This window comes from Pelobates fuscus, chromosome 9 (genome assembly GCF_036172605.1).
Source record: "Pelobates fuscus isolate aPelFus1 chromosome 9, aPelFus1.pri, whole genome shotgun sequence".
Taxonomy (NCBI): Eukaryota; Metazoa; Chordata; class Amphibia; order Anura; family Pelobatidae; genus Pelobates; species Pelobates fuscus.
The window spans coordinates 172,509,188-172,522,888 of NC_086325.1; the positions used below are offsets into that span (position 1 = coordinate 172,509,188).

The 13,701-nt window shown below is 46.5% G+C and overlaps 1 protein-coding gene across 2 annotated transcripts in view; it reads right to left on the reverse strand.

The window, feature by feature from the left end:
* Positions 1–13,701, reverse strand: part of GDI1 (GDP dissociation inhibitor 1) — a 121,648-nt gene that overhangs the window by 52,097 nt on the left and 55,850 nt on the right. The gene's annotated exons all lie outside the window — the stretch shown is intronic.

Consider the following 13,701-nt stretch of genomic DNA (forward strand, 5'->3'; position numbering starts at 1 on the left):
TACCACTGTAATGCTTTATTCTAGCCAAATGGCCCACTTATTCACACAGACCCACCAGCATGGTGTCTGAAGGAAAGACATAATAAAACACTCCCACAACATGCCTCGGAGTCTCTGTGTCTGGGAGATAATTTAGTGTACTTTGCTTAAACTAATTATCTCCCAGGCACTATAGGTACAAATCATAAAACATAAAATACCCCAAAATACATATACCACAAATCCTATATCCCTGGATAGCCTGGATTTGAGCGCCCAAAGTGTCCAAATAGCACTCAGATCCCATGAATATAGCCACCGGGGTAAAGTTTTGACTGACCACACATGTGGAGTCTGCCCAAAATAGTTCCATGAGAAAAGTGGTAGCGGTCAATCACTTTCGGGAGTCCCAAAACGAAAGAAATACCTAACGGTTCCCCTGGCTCATAGGTAGCAATTGTTCGCCTTGTTCGTGCGAACAATCCTACCGAACAGCACTCTCATGGCTTGTAGTGGAAGGAAGCAGGTGTTCGTACCAAATCACCGGTGTTCACGGGGTCGAGTGTCTGCATTAGAGTTCCAAATACTCGACGACCAGGTTCCGCTGCCTGCTTTCGTGAGACAAGATGATCGCCATTTTACAGCACACGTGTTGTTCGGTTATCCGAATGGCGGCCATACAGAGAGAGCACTTAAGTTTGTGGGTTCTTTGAAGTTAAATGAGCCAGGGGGTGGTCGGTATTCGGTAGATTAGTCTACCGAATGCAGGGAAAAATAACTGGGACAAAGAAAGATGGGGCTTTGTCACAACATCATGCCGTCTGTGAGGAAGCTGAAGCTTGGGCGTTATTGGACCTTCAACAAGATAATGATCTAAAACATGGGTGTCCAACCTTTTGACTTACCTGGGCCACATTGAGTGCAGAGGAATTGTCTTGGGCCACACATCAAGCATATAATATAGATAATGTAAATAAGTAATAAAACGTTGAAATATTTCAGTTGTTTAGTAGATAACTCCCTTATTTGTGATCCTTATGTGGGATTGCCATATTTAGTAGATAGCGTCCTAATCTGTTATCCTTAAACACATACACATGTATATACATATGCACACATAACCACAGATACACACACAATCACAAACCTATACACACACAATCACAGACACACACACAAAATCACAAACCTATATGCACAATCACAAATATATACACACAATCACAGACCCACACACATAGAATGACAGACCTATACACACAATCAAAAACACACACATACAATCACAGACCTATACACACAATCACAAATATACACACACACAATCACAGACCTAATAATCACAGTTGTACACACACACACACACACAATTACAGATCTATGCACACAGTCACATACATACACACATAATCAAAGATGTACACACACAGACAGACATACACACACATACAATCACAGACCCACACACACAATCACAGATATACACACTGTTGCGGAGAACTAGTTTCCCATAGGCTTTCTCCGCTGGTAATCCAATAGTATTTCAGGAACAAGGGTTTAACACAGGAAAAACAGCAGCAGTAATAAATAAAATAATCCAGGAATATCCCATCACCTTTCCCAATAACTGGACGGCACACAGTATCAGGAGCAGAACTGATGTTTTATTCCACATACCCTGCGTATATGCATCTCTCCCATGCAAGGGAGACACCCACAGAAAATGATACAGTAAACAATCATACATAAGTTACAACCCACACATCTCCTCCCCTCAGCCTGACAGATAATCCAATTATTCAGCACACACTTTTCCCCGTTTTCTGGATGTACCCCAAATACATAGGATACACCCCTAAATCCTACATCCCCTGGTAGCCCTGATCTGGGTGAGCAACATACTAAAAAATCACCTAGATCGGATCAGGGGTTCGGGAATTACCGCACACGAAACAGTTCCATGTATTTTGGCCTTGCGGTCAGTCTCTGTTTGTGGAGTAAAAGTCACGGAAATACTGAATAGAATGGGCTGTGCTTGTATTCGTATGAATCCCCTTGTTCGTGGTATTAATTTTACCGAACTTCGGGCTGCTCGTGTGTTTCCTCGCACAGAGACGACCAAACACCGCTGGGTGTTCATATGCCGAATGGCAGCCACCCAGGAAATACACCGTATGTTCGTATCTTTTTCAATTAGATGGCAATAAAGACGGCTGGGGAGGTAAATTGGGGCCACACTTCTCTCAGGGGTGGTCTGGTTGTTCGGTAGTATGTTCGTATGTCAAACGGGGTGATTCACTTTAGTCTCCAGGGCTTTCTACCGAACAACCAGACGAATGCTTAGTCACAATTTTCTTGCACACAATAAAATCAAAAGAACATATTGTTGCCAAATGAAAATGTGAGGGACAGCCAAATGGTATCCGCTACACTGCTCCCCCTTGCCCACAAGCATCCAGCACGGATCGGCTTGGGGATGTCTGGGATTGCTCACAGATCATTTTTCCAGGTCAGTTTGTCTAGACAACCCATCAGCATTTCAGTTCTGTTTTCCCAGGCGGTACTGGATGTTGAAGTCAAATGGCTGCAGCACCAAACTCCAGTGTAGCAGCCGGGCATTGTCCACAGCCACCCGGTTTAGGCAGACCAAAGCGTTGTGATCCGTGAGCAAAGAAAAGGGCTGTCCATACAAGTAGGGTTGCAACTTTTTCAGGGCCCATACCACAGCCAGGCATTCCTTCTTGATGGTGGCGTAGCTTACTTCCATTGGTAACAGCTTCCAACTGATGTAAGCTACGGGATGTTCTCCGCCATTGGCCCCGACTTGGCTCAGTACTGCCCCCAATCCAAATATAGAAGCGTCTGTGTGAACAAGAAAACGTTAAGTTGGATTGGGAGCTGCCAAGACAGGGGCATTTATAAGTGCATTTTTCAACTGTTGGAATTCCTGCTCACACTCCGTGGTCCAGGTTACTTGGCGGGGAAGGTTCTTTTGGGTAAGGTCAGTAAGGGGCTTGGCCAGGGCGCTATAGTTGGGGACAAACTTCCTATAGTAAAAAAGCTAGATAAGGTCTAGAGGGCCTCGTCTTAGTCCTGGGATTTGGCCACTGGGCTACGGCCTCTACCTTCGCTGGCTAAGGTTTTTGCTTCCCACAGCCTACTCTATGTCCGAGTTATTGGACCTCGGCCATCCCTATATTACACTTGGCAGGCTTCAACGTTAAGCCTGCCTCCCTGATCATGTCTAGAACCGCTATATGGGCCTCTACACTTGTGAGTGAAAACGTCATATTTTCCTGTTTTATATTGTTACCATACAGGTTTCACTATGTACTGTATAATTTATTTCTTGTAGATTCTATGAGAGGAAGCTGTTTTTTTTACCACAAGACAGGATTGCTCGGAAGTATTATTATATATATTATCTATAAGTGCCACATTGGGTGTTGTATTGATGTGGTAGTGTTACTATTACCAGTTTTGTTTTGTATATTTTTAAGGTGATTGGGAACACCTGTAGCTATACACACCCTTTAAAGAACTTGAAGCGCCTAGACACCTTTCAAACTCTTAAGAGTTTTGTTTTGTTTGTGAACTGTGGCATCAACCCCACCTCCACATTTCCAGACCCCGCTCCCCAATTAAAATGTACCCTTGCTGTATGTAGCCGATATACTGCTCCCCCAGCTACCCTAATGGCCACTGTCCGGTTGGTCTTAGCTACTTCGCGGACAAGATGGCTCTTTACCAGCGTAATGGTTGCTCCCGAATCGCGTAGTCCCTGCACCGCCTTCCCCTCCAGGTGTACGACCTGTCGATGGTGTTGGCGGTTATCGGCATCTGCTTGGAGTGGATCCACCTCATGTAGTACCTCCCATTGTTCGACTACTGGGTTGGGTACGGTTGCAGCATATGGTGTTGGTGTTTCGGTTTGATAATAATGCGCTGCTGCTTGTGGTGGTGGTGGTGGACCGGGTCGGATCCATGTGGTTCTGTCTCGAAGTTGCGGGCAGTCTCTTTTGTACTGGCCCCATTTTTGGCATTGGTGGCACTGTACAGTGCTGGGCTGGCGGAACCGCTGCTGTGAGGTGGCTGGTTAGGGTGGTGGAAGCTGCCGAGGAGGTGCAGCTGAGCTGGTGGGGTAGGTAGTCCCCACTGCAGTACTGGCTGGCACAGTTTTCTGTTGCCTGCAAGCATCCATATAGTCATCACCTTTCCTGGCCGCTTCGGTGAGGGACGTGGGGTCTCTTACCCATTCCTGAACATCTGTTGGGACCCCGTCATAAAATTGCTCCAACAATAACATTTGTAATAGGTCCTCCATGGACCGTGCTTGGTTAGCTCGTACCCATCCTAAGGCTGCCTGGTGCAGTCGACAAGCCCATTCAACGCGCAAGACTTTTTCCGCCTTCCTCAGCTCCCTGAACCGCCTCCAGTACGCCTCGGATGTGATGGCATACCGGGCCAAGATTACTTCTTTTACCCGACTGTAGTTGCGAATTTCTTCGTCGGGTACAGTGCGATACGCCTCCACTGCTCTCTCGGTTATCCGACCTGCTAGGATGGGGACCCAATCCTCTGCACTGATTTTATGTAGGGCACACAGTCTTTCAAAGTCCTGGAGGAATGCATCTATGTCTTCCTCTGCCTCTACATTTTTGTTTTTGAAAGCCTGGTAGAGTATCTTAGGCTTACCCTCTTGGATCGTAGTCATTGCTGGGTTTCTTTCTGGGGTTTGCTGGTTTCTTTGTCGTAGCACAAACTCCTGAACTTCAGTCATTGTTCTGGAGATTATGTCCGCCGGTGGAATTTCCCCATAAAGTGACAGCCTAAATTGTAGCGGTCTTTGAAACTCTGATTGTTCCTGTTCGTCTGCCGAACCACTCCGTTTGGGAACCGAACCGCCCTTAATACGGTATTCCGCCATCACTTCTGAGACAAGCACTGCCTTTTTCTTGTAGCTTGCTGGAATACCCCTTGCTTCCAGAAGGTCTTTTAACGTGGACCGCTTGAGAACAGAGTAGTCAATCTCCATCCACAATTAATTTGTATTGCTGCTTTCCTTGGTACTTGTTCCTTTGTGGGTCCCGCCGCTGCCAAACAATGTTGCGGAGCACTCGTTTCCCATAGGCTTTCTCCGCTAATAATCCAATAGTATTTCAGGAACAAGGGTTTAAAGCGGCACTGTCATGCCGAACTTACCTTTCCTCAATCTCTTCCTCTTCTCCCCCTCTCTCGGGATCTGTTATTCTTTTCTTCCTGTCTTCTTTAGTTTTCTTTAAAATCATAAGACAAAGTAGGGACTCTTTGCCTTATGGAGGATTCCTCCTCTTGACCAGCTCTGACCAGCGGAGGAGCAAAGTGTGCTTCATTTCCGCTGGTAAGAGCAATTTTCCCATGATCCCTAGCTTCCCCCCCTGTTCCCACAATGCTTCCTGTCAGTATTGCCGAACGTCCTGTCACTTAGACAGAACGCCGGCAAAACTGCCGAATTGCATCCTAACAAAATGAGAAGAGTTTCTCCATTCGTGTTAGGATGCAATTCGGTACTTTGTTCGTATCGGAATTTCATTCTAATGAATGAAACTCCGATCCTATTCATTGCCGCGGCTGCATCTTGCAGCCGCTTAGTAGATAACCCCCTAATTCCCACGGTATCAGGGAGCTATTTACTAAAAGGCTGAAAGACCTAAATTGGTCTTTCAGCCAAATTTACTAATACTAAGTAAAGATTACTTAGTATTAGTAAATAATATGCCCCTATTCGCTATATTGCGAGTAGGGGCATGTGTAGTAAGCAGTGAGCAGCCTATAGCTGCTCACTGTAAAAAAATCAAAAAACCTAATAACCCCTCCCCCCCTGCACGGCTGGTGTCCTGCCCCCACTCCTGCGCGGTGGGTGGGGGCCCTAAATAAAGATGGGGGGAACTACTGTCCTCCCCCCTGGCCCCCACCCCTGCGCAGTGGGTGGGGGCCCTAATAAAATAATAAGGGGGGGACCTACTGTCCTCCCCCCCTGGCCCCTACCCCTGCGCGGTGGGTGGGGGCCCTAATAAAACAATAAGGCGGGGACCTACTGTCCTCCCCCCCTGGCCCCCACCCCTGCGCGGTGGGTGGGGGCCCTAATAAAACAATAAGGGGGGGACCTACTGTCCTCCCCCCCGGCCCCCACCCCTGCGCGGTGGGTGGGGACCCTAATAAAACAATAAGGGGGGGACCTACTGTCCTCCCCCCTGACCCCACCCCTGCGCGCTGGGTGGGGGCCCTAATAAAACAATAAGGGGGGGACCTACTGTCCTCCCCCCTGGCCCCCACCCCTGCGCGGTGGCTGGGGGCCCTAATAAAACAATAAGGGGGGGGGACCTACTGTCCTCCCCCCCGGCCCCCACCCCTGCGCGGTGGGTGGGGGCCATTACTTACAATGGGGGGGGACCTACTGTCCTCCCCCCCGGCCCCCACCCCTGGGCGGCGGGTGGGGGCCATAATGGTAATAAGGGGGGGGGGACCTACTGTCCTCCCCACCCCGGCCCCCACCCCTGGGCGGCGGGTGGGGGCCATAATGATAATGGGGGGACGACCTACTGTCCTCCCCCCGCCCCCTCCCCTGCGCGGCGGGTGGGGGCACTAAGTCAATTCCCCCCCCACCCCCCCATCAAGGTGACTAGGGGTCCCCAAGCCCCTAGTCACCCACCCCCCACCCAAATAAAAATGCCCCTACCGACCCCCCTCACTCTAAAAAATAGTGAGGGGGGAATAAAATTGCTAACCTGTAAAGTAAAATTAAACTTACCATTCAACGTCTTCTTTTTTCTAAAATCTTCATATTTCAGCCCCAAAAAAGGCCAAATAAAAAACCATCATACCCGTCGAACTAAAAATAAAATAAAAAACCCGAGCGCAAAAAAAATAATCCATCTTCACCCATGGAGGGCTCCGTGCAGACTGAGCTCCGCAGGGCGGGGGAAGGCTTGGTGAGTTTAAGCCAATCAGAGTGCTCTTTGTCATTTTACACAGCTGGGAAAATTCCAAAGAACTTTCCCACGCTTGTAAAATGACACAGAGCACTGTGATTGGATGGCTGGAAATCCATCCAATCACAGTGCTCTGTGTCATTTTACACAGCGTGGGAAAGTGTGTAAAATGACACAGAGCACTGTGATTGGATGGATTTCAAGCCATCCAATCACAGTGCTCTGTGTCATTTTACAAGCGTGGGAAAATTCCAAAGAACTTTCCCACGCTGTGTAAAATGACACAGAGCACTGTGATTGGATGGCTTGAAATCCATCCAATCACAGTGCTCTGTGTCATTTTACAAGCGTGGGAAAATTCCAAAGAACTGTCCCACGCTTGTAAAATGACACAGAGCACTGTGATTGGATGGCTTGAAATCCATCCAATCACAGTGCTCTGTGTCATTTTACACAGCGTGGGAAAATTCCAAAGAACTTTCCCACGCTGTGTAAAATGACACAGAGCACTGTGATTGGATGGATTTCAAGCCATCCAATCACAGTGCTCTGTGTCATTTTACAAGCGTGGGAAAATTCCAAAGAACTTTCCCACGCTTGTAAAATGACAAAGAGCACTCTGATTGGCTTAAAACCACCAATCAGAGTGTTCTTAGCCTAATTGCAGGGCGGGGCAAGGCTTTATAAGCCTTGCCCCGCCCTGCGGAGCCCAGTCTGCGTGGAGCCCTCCATGGGTGAAGATGGATTATTTTTTTTGCGCTCGGGTTTTTTCTTTTTATTTTTAGTTCGACGGGTATGATGGTTTTTTATTTGGCCTTTTTTGGGGCTGAAAAATGAAGATTTTAGAAAAAAGAAGACGTTGAATGGTAAGTTTAATTTTACTTTACAGGTTAGCAATTTTATTCCCCCCTCACTATTTTTTAGGGTGAGGGGGGTAGGTAGGGGCATTTTTATTTGGGTGGGGGGTGGGTGACTAGGGGCTTGGGGACCCCTAGTCACCTTGATGGGGGGGTGGAATTGACTTAGTGCCCCCACCCGCCGCGCAGGGGTGGGGGCGGGGGGAGGAAAGTAGGTCTCCCCCCATTATCATTATGGCCCCCACCCGCCGCCCAGGGGTGGGGGCCGGGGGGGACAACAGTAAGTCCCCCCCCTATTACCATTATGGCCCCCACCCGCCGCCCAGGGGTGGGGGCCGGGGGGGAGGACAGTAGGTCCCCCCCCTTATTACCATTATGGCCCCCACCCGCCGCCCAGGGGTGGGAGCTGGGAGGGGAGGACAGTAGGTCCCCCCCTCATTACCATTATGGCCCCCACCCGCCGCCCAGCAGTGGGGGCCAGCGGGGGAGGACAGTAGGTCCCCCCCCCTTATTACCATTTTTTTTTACAGTGAGCAGCCACAGGCTGCTCACTGTTTAGTGGACATGCCCCTACTTGCGGTATAGCGAGTAGGGGCATTGGGGAGATTTTAATCTCCCTTATGCTATTATGGGGGTCATATTGACCCCCATAGAGTGAGAGGGGGACCTGGGGGGGCTTATTAAGTGGTGGGGAGCACTGCTCCCTGCCGCTTCTGTCTTTACATATTACAAGGAAGGAGCTGCACGCTGGTAGCTCCCTCCTTGTAATAAACCGAACAAACAAATGAACACTGATATTCGGTGTTTGTTCGTTTGATTTTTTCTATTCATTCATCTGTCTGATGAATGAATGAATAGGTGAAATTCCCGTTCGCATGTCCAGGTGTTTCACTGGGCATGTGCGGGAATCTCACAGTCTGTCTAGTGTGGGCAGATGACGTGTCCCACAGGGACTTCACCTACCCACACAAAGATGGCGGCGCCCTGAATAAAGATCGGGGCAGAAGATAAAGAATAAAAAATAGGTAATGTGGGGGGCTTAGGGGCATTTGATGTTGACTAAGGGGTCAGTTGGATGTAGTGAAGGCAGGAGGGGGGTTAAAAAAAAAAAAAACGGGATTCGGCATGACAGTGCCGCTTTAACACAGGAAAAACAGCATCAGTAGTAAATAATCCAGGAATATCCCACCACCATTCCCAATAACTGGACGACACACAGTATCAGGAGCAGAACTCATGTTTAATGCCACATACCCTGCTTTTATGCATCTCTCCCATGCAAGGGAGACACCCACAGAAAATTATACAGTAACCAATCATATACAGGTTACAAACCACACTTTTCACCATTTTCTGGATGTACCCCAAATACATAAGATACACCCCTAAATCCTACACCCATACTCAAAACTCACCCAGATCGGATCAGGGGTTCGGGAATGTGTTTGTTTAACCGACCGCACACGAGGCAGTAGCCGAAAACAGTCGGCCTCTGTTCGTGGAATAAAAGTCAAACATACTGAATAGAATGGGCTGTGCTTGTATTCGTATGAATCCCATTGTTTGTGGGATTCTTTTTACCGAACGTCAGGCCGTTCGTGTGTTTCCTCCCACAGAGATGGAAGTCTGGGGGTCTCAGCGGTGTTCGCGTGGTCGAGTTTCCGATTTGGGTTCCAGACACTCGACACTCGACCGCTGGGCGTTCGTATGGCAAGATGGCCACCGCCACGTGTTCGTATGCCGAATGGAGGCCACCCAGGAAATACATTTTTTAATTAGATGGCAATAAAGACGGCTGGGGAGGTAAATTGGGGCCACACTTCTCTCAGGGGTGGTCTGGTTGTTCGGTAGATTGTTCGTATGTCGAACGGGGTGATTCACTTTAGTCTCCAGGGCTTTCTACTGAACAACCAGACGAATGCTTAGTCACAATTTGCTTGCACACAATGAAAACAAAAGAACATATTATTGCCAAATGAAAATGTGAGGGACAGCCAAATGGTATCCGCTACACTGCTCCCCCTTGCCCACAAGCACCCAGCACGGATCGGCTTGGGGATGTCTGTGATTGCTCACAGATCATTTTTCCAGGTCAGTTTGTCTAGGAGAGGTACAGCCAGATGGTATCCGCTACACACACACAATCACATACATACACACAGATGCAAACACATACATACGCACACTATCACAAACACATACAATCTCAGATCCACACACCAATCCACACAATCAAGGAGAAATGTAGAATATCCTCATTCAAAACAGAACAAAAAACTGCGGTGACCCCTGACGAAGGTGCACATGTAGTGCACCGAAACGCGCGTCGGGCAACTTTTTTTAATTCACAGGGCACTCACTATCATATTGGTGTATTATACCATGCACATCTAAGCATGGAATTTTATTAGCACACAACGTTTCCGTTTTCTTTTTCATACTCTGACTGTCTAGCAAGCTTACCGGGGAGAGAGGCTTTACCTTATTTCTATGCTGCATTATCTTTCAGCCAGTTTTTAACAAGTGCTGCTTACAGCCATTACATAACTACTTAGTATATGCTTGAAGGCAAATATCAACCATCTAAGATTATCATCAGCCTAGCCTCCTACCTATCATGTTCACATACCGGACTGAACATTCACTATAGAAAATATATTTTCTCCCTCTACCTTGCTAATCAGACTACAAATTAACCATTTGAATGCCCCCTTACTTGGCCAACTCTGAATAAAGCCTAAACAAAAAGGGATTCTTTTGAGTTAATTTTCAGTCAGAGAAAAGCAAATTTGCTTTTGTACTCACCCTGACTCATCTACTATTTGGTTTCAAGAAAGGCTAACTACTGTGAATAGCTTTCTACTAATATCCAGATTATATCTACATTTAAATCAGTTTTTTTGTTCTGTTTTAAATGAGGATTTTCTAAATTTTTCCGTACATTAAATAGGGGTTAAGCCCCAGACACCACTGGAGTGTCATTTTGGTGACAATATTTAGGGTGAGAGGCTCTGCAGCTGCAGACCATCTGGAACTGAATATTTCTCTACCAATCCACACAATCACATACATACACACATAATCAAAGACCCACACACACATAAAATTACAGATCTATACACACAATCACATACATACACACATAATCACAATCCAAACATACACAATTACAGACCCACACAGACACACAAAATCACACACCTATACACACAGTCACATACATACACTCACAGACTTATACACACAATCACAGACCCACACACACACAATCACAGACCTATACACACAATCACATACAAACACATCATCACAGATATACACACAATCACAGAAATACACACAAACAAATCACAGATCCACGCACACATAAAAATCTCAAACCTATACACACAATCACATACATACACACATTATCACAGATCCACACACATAAAATGACAGATCTATACACACAATCACATACATACACATATAATCACAATCCAAACATACACAATTACAGACCCACACAGACACACACAATCACAGACCTATACACACAATCACATACAAACACATCATCACAGATATACACACAATCACATATATACAGGGAGTGCAGAATTATTAGGCAAGTTGTATTTTTGAGGATTCATTTTATTATTGAACAACAACCATGTTCTCAATGAACCCAAAAAACTCATTAATATCAAAGCTGAATATTTTTGGAAGTAGTTTTTAGTTTGTTTTTAGTTTTAGCTATTTTAGGGGGATATCTGTGTGTGCAGGTGACTATTACTGTGCATAATTATTAGGCAACTTAACAAAAAACAAATATATACCCATTTCAATTATTTATTTTTACCAGTGAAACCAATATAACATCTCAACATTCACAAATATACATTTCTGACATTCAAAAACAAAACAAAAACAAATCAGTGACCAATATAGCCACCTTTCTTTGCAAGGACACTCAAAAGCCTGCCATCCATGGATTCTGTCAGTGTTTTGATCTGTTCACCATCAACATTGCATGCAGAAGCAACCACAGCCTCCCAGACACTGTTCAGAGAGGTGTACTGTTTTCCCTCCTTGTAAATCTCACATTTGATGATGGACCACAGGTTCTCAATGGGGTTCAGATCAGGTGAACAAGGAGGCCATGTCATTAGATTTTCTTCTTTTATACCCTTTCTTGCCAGCCACGCTGTGGAGTACTTGGACGCGTGTGATGGAGCATTGTCCTGCATGAAAATCATGTTTTTCTTGAAGGATGCAGACTTCTTCCTGTACCACTGCTTGAAGAAGGTGTCTTCCAGAAACTGGCAGTAGGACTGGGAGTTGAGCTTGACTCCATCCTCAACCCGAAAAGGCCCCACAAGCTCATCTTTGATGATACCAGCCCAAACCAGTACTCCACCTCCACCTTGCTGGCTTCTGAGTCGGACTGGAGCTCTCTGCCCTTTACCAATCCAGCCACGGGCCCATCCATCTGGCCCATCAAGACTCACTCTCATTTCATCAGTCCATAAAACCTTAGAAAAATCAGTCTTGAGATATTTCTTGGCCCAGTCTTGACGTTTCAGCTTGTGTGTCTTGTTCAGTGGTGGTCGTCTTTCAGCCTTTCTTACCTTGGCCATGTCTCTGAGTATTGCACACCTTGTGCTTTTGGGCACTCCAGTGATGTTGCAGCTCTGAAATATGGCCAAACTGGTGGCAAGTGGCATCTTGGCAGCTGCATGCTTGACTTTTCTCAGTTCATGGGCAGTTATTTTGCGCCTTGGTTTTTACACACGCTTCTTGCGACCCTGTTGACTATTTTGAATGAAACGCTTGATTGTTCGATGATCACGCTTCAGAAGCTTTGCAATTTTAAGAGTGCTGCATCCCTCTGCAAGATATCTCACTATTTTTGACTTTTCTGAGCCTGTCAAGTCCTTCTTTTGACCCATTTTGCCAAAGGAAAGGAAGTTGCCTAATAATTATGCACACCTGATATAGGGTGTTGATGTCATTAGACCACACCCCTTCTCATTAGAGAGATGCACATCACCTAATATGCTTAATTGGTAGTAGGCTTTCGAGCCTATACAGCTTGGAGTAAGACAACATGCATAAAGAGGATGATGTGGTCAAAATACTCATTTGCCTAATAATTCTGCACTCCCTGTACACACACACAATCACAGATCCACGCACACCTAAAAATCTCAAACCTATACACACAATCACATACATACACACATTATCACAGATCCACACACATAAAATCACAGACCTATACACACAATCACATACATACAAACACATAATCACAGATATACACACCCACAATCACAGACATATACACAGACCACCCCCCGGGTCCCCACAAAACAAAATCACTGATAAAACATACACAAGTACTTAAGAGGTCCACCCAGACTGTCTACCATGCTCTGGGAGGGCTGGAGTGGATTCTCTGTCCCTGATGGCTAGCGATTGCTGCTGGGCTGGGATCTATCTTTGTGCTCTTCAAGCACAGGTCCCTCGCATGCCCAGCAGTGATGCCGATGCTGGGATGACATCATATCCAGGCGCACAAGGGAGATGTCCAGGAGGAGCACAGTATGTAAAGGGCTCCCTGCCTTCCGGCAGCCCGGACTGCATCTGGGCCGCACACTAGCGGTCCCAAGACGCGAGCTGATCTAAAGTATACCTCAAACTCCACTAAGGCTTGGTTACAGAACTAGTCCTGGAAAATTCTACAGTGTCCATAACAGTCACCTTACTTGAGCCCCATAGAAAATTTGGGATTTGAAGAAGGCAGTTGCAGCATGGAAACCCAGGAACATTACTAAACTGGAGGCCATTGCTCATGGTGTCTGGCAATGCATGTTGTTTGCAGCAGTTCATAACAGCAAAAGGGTACC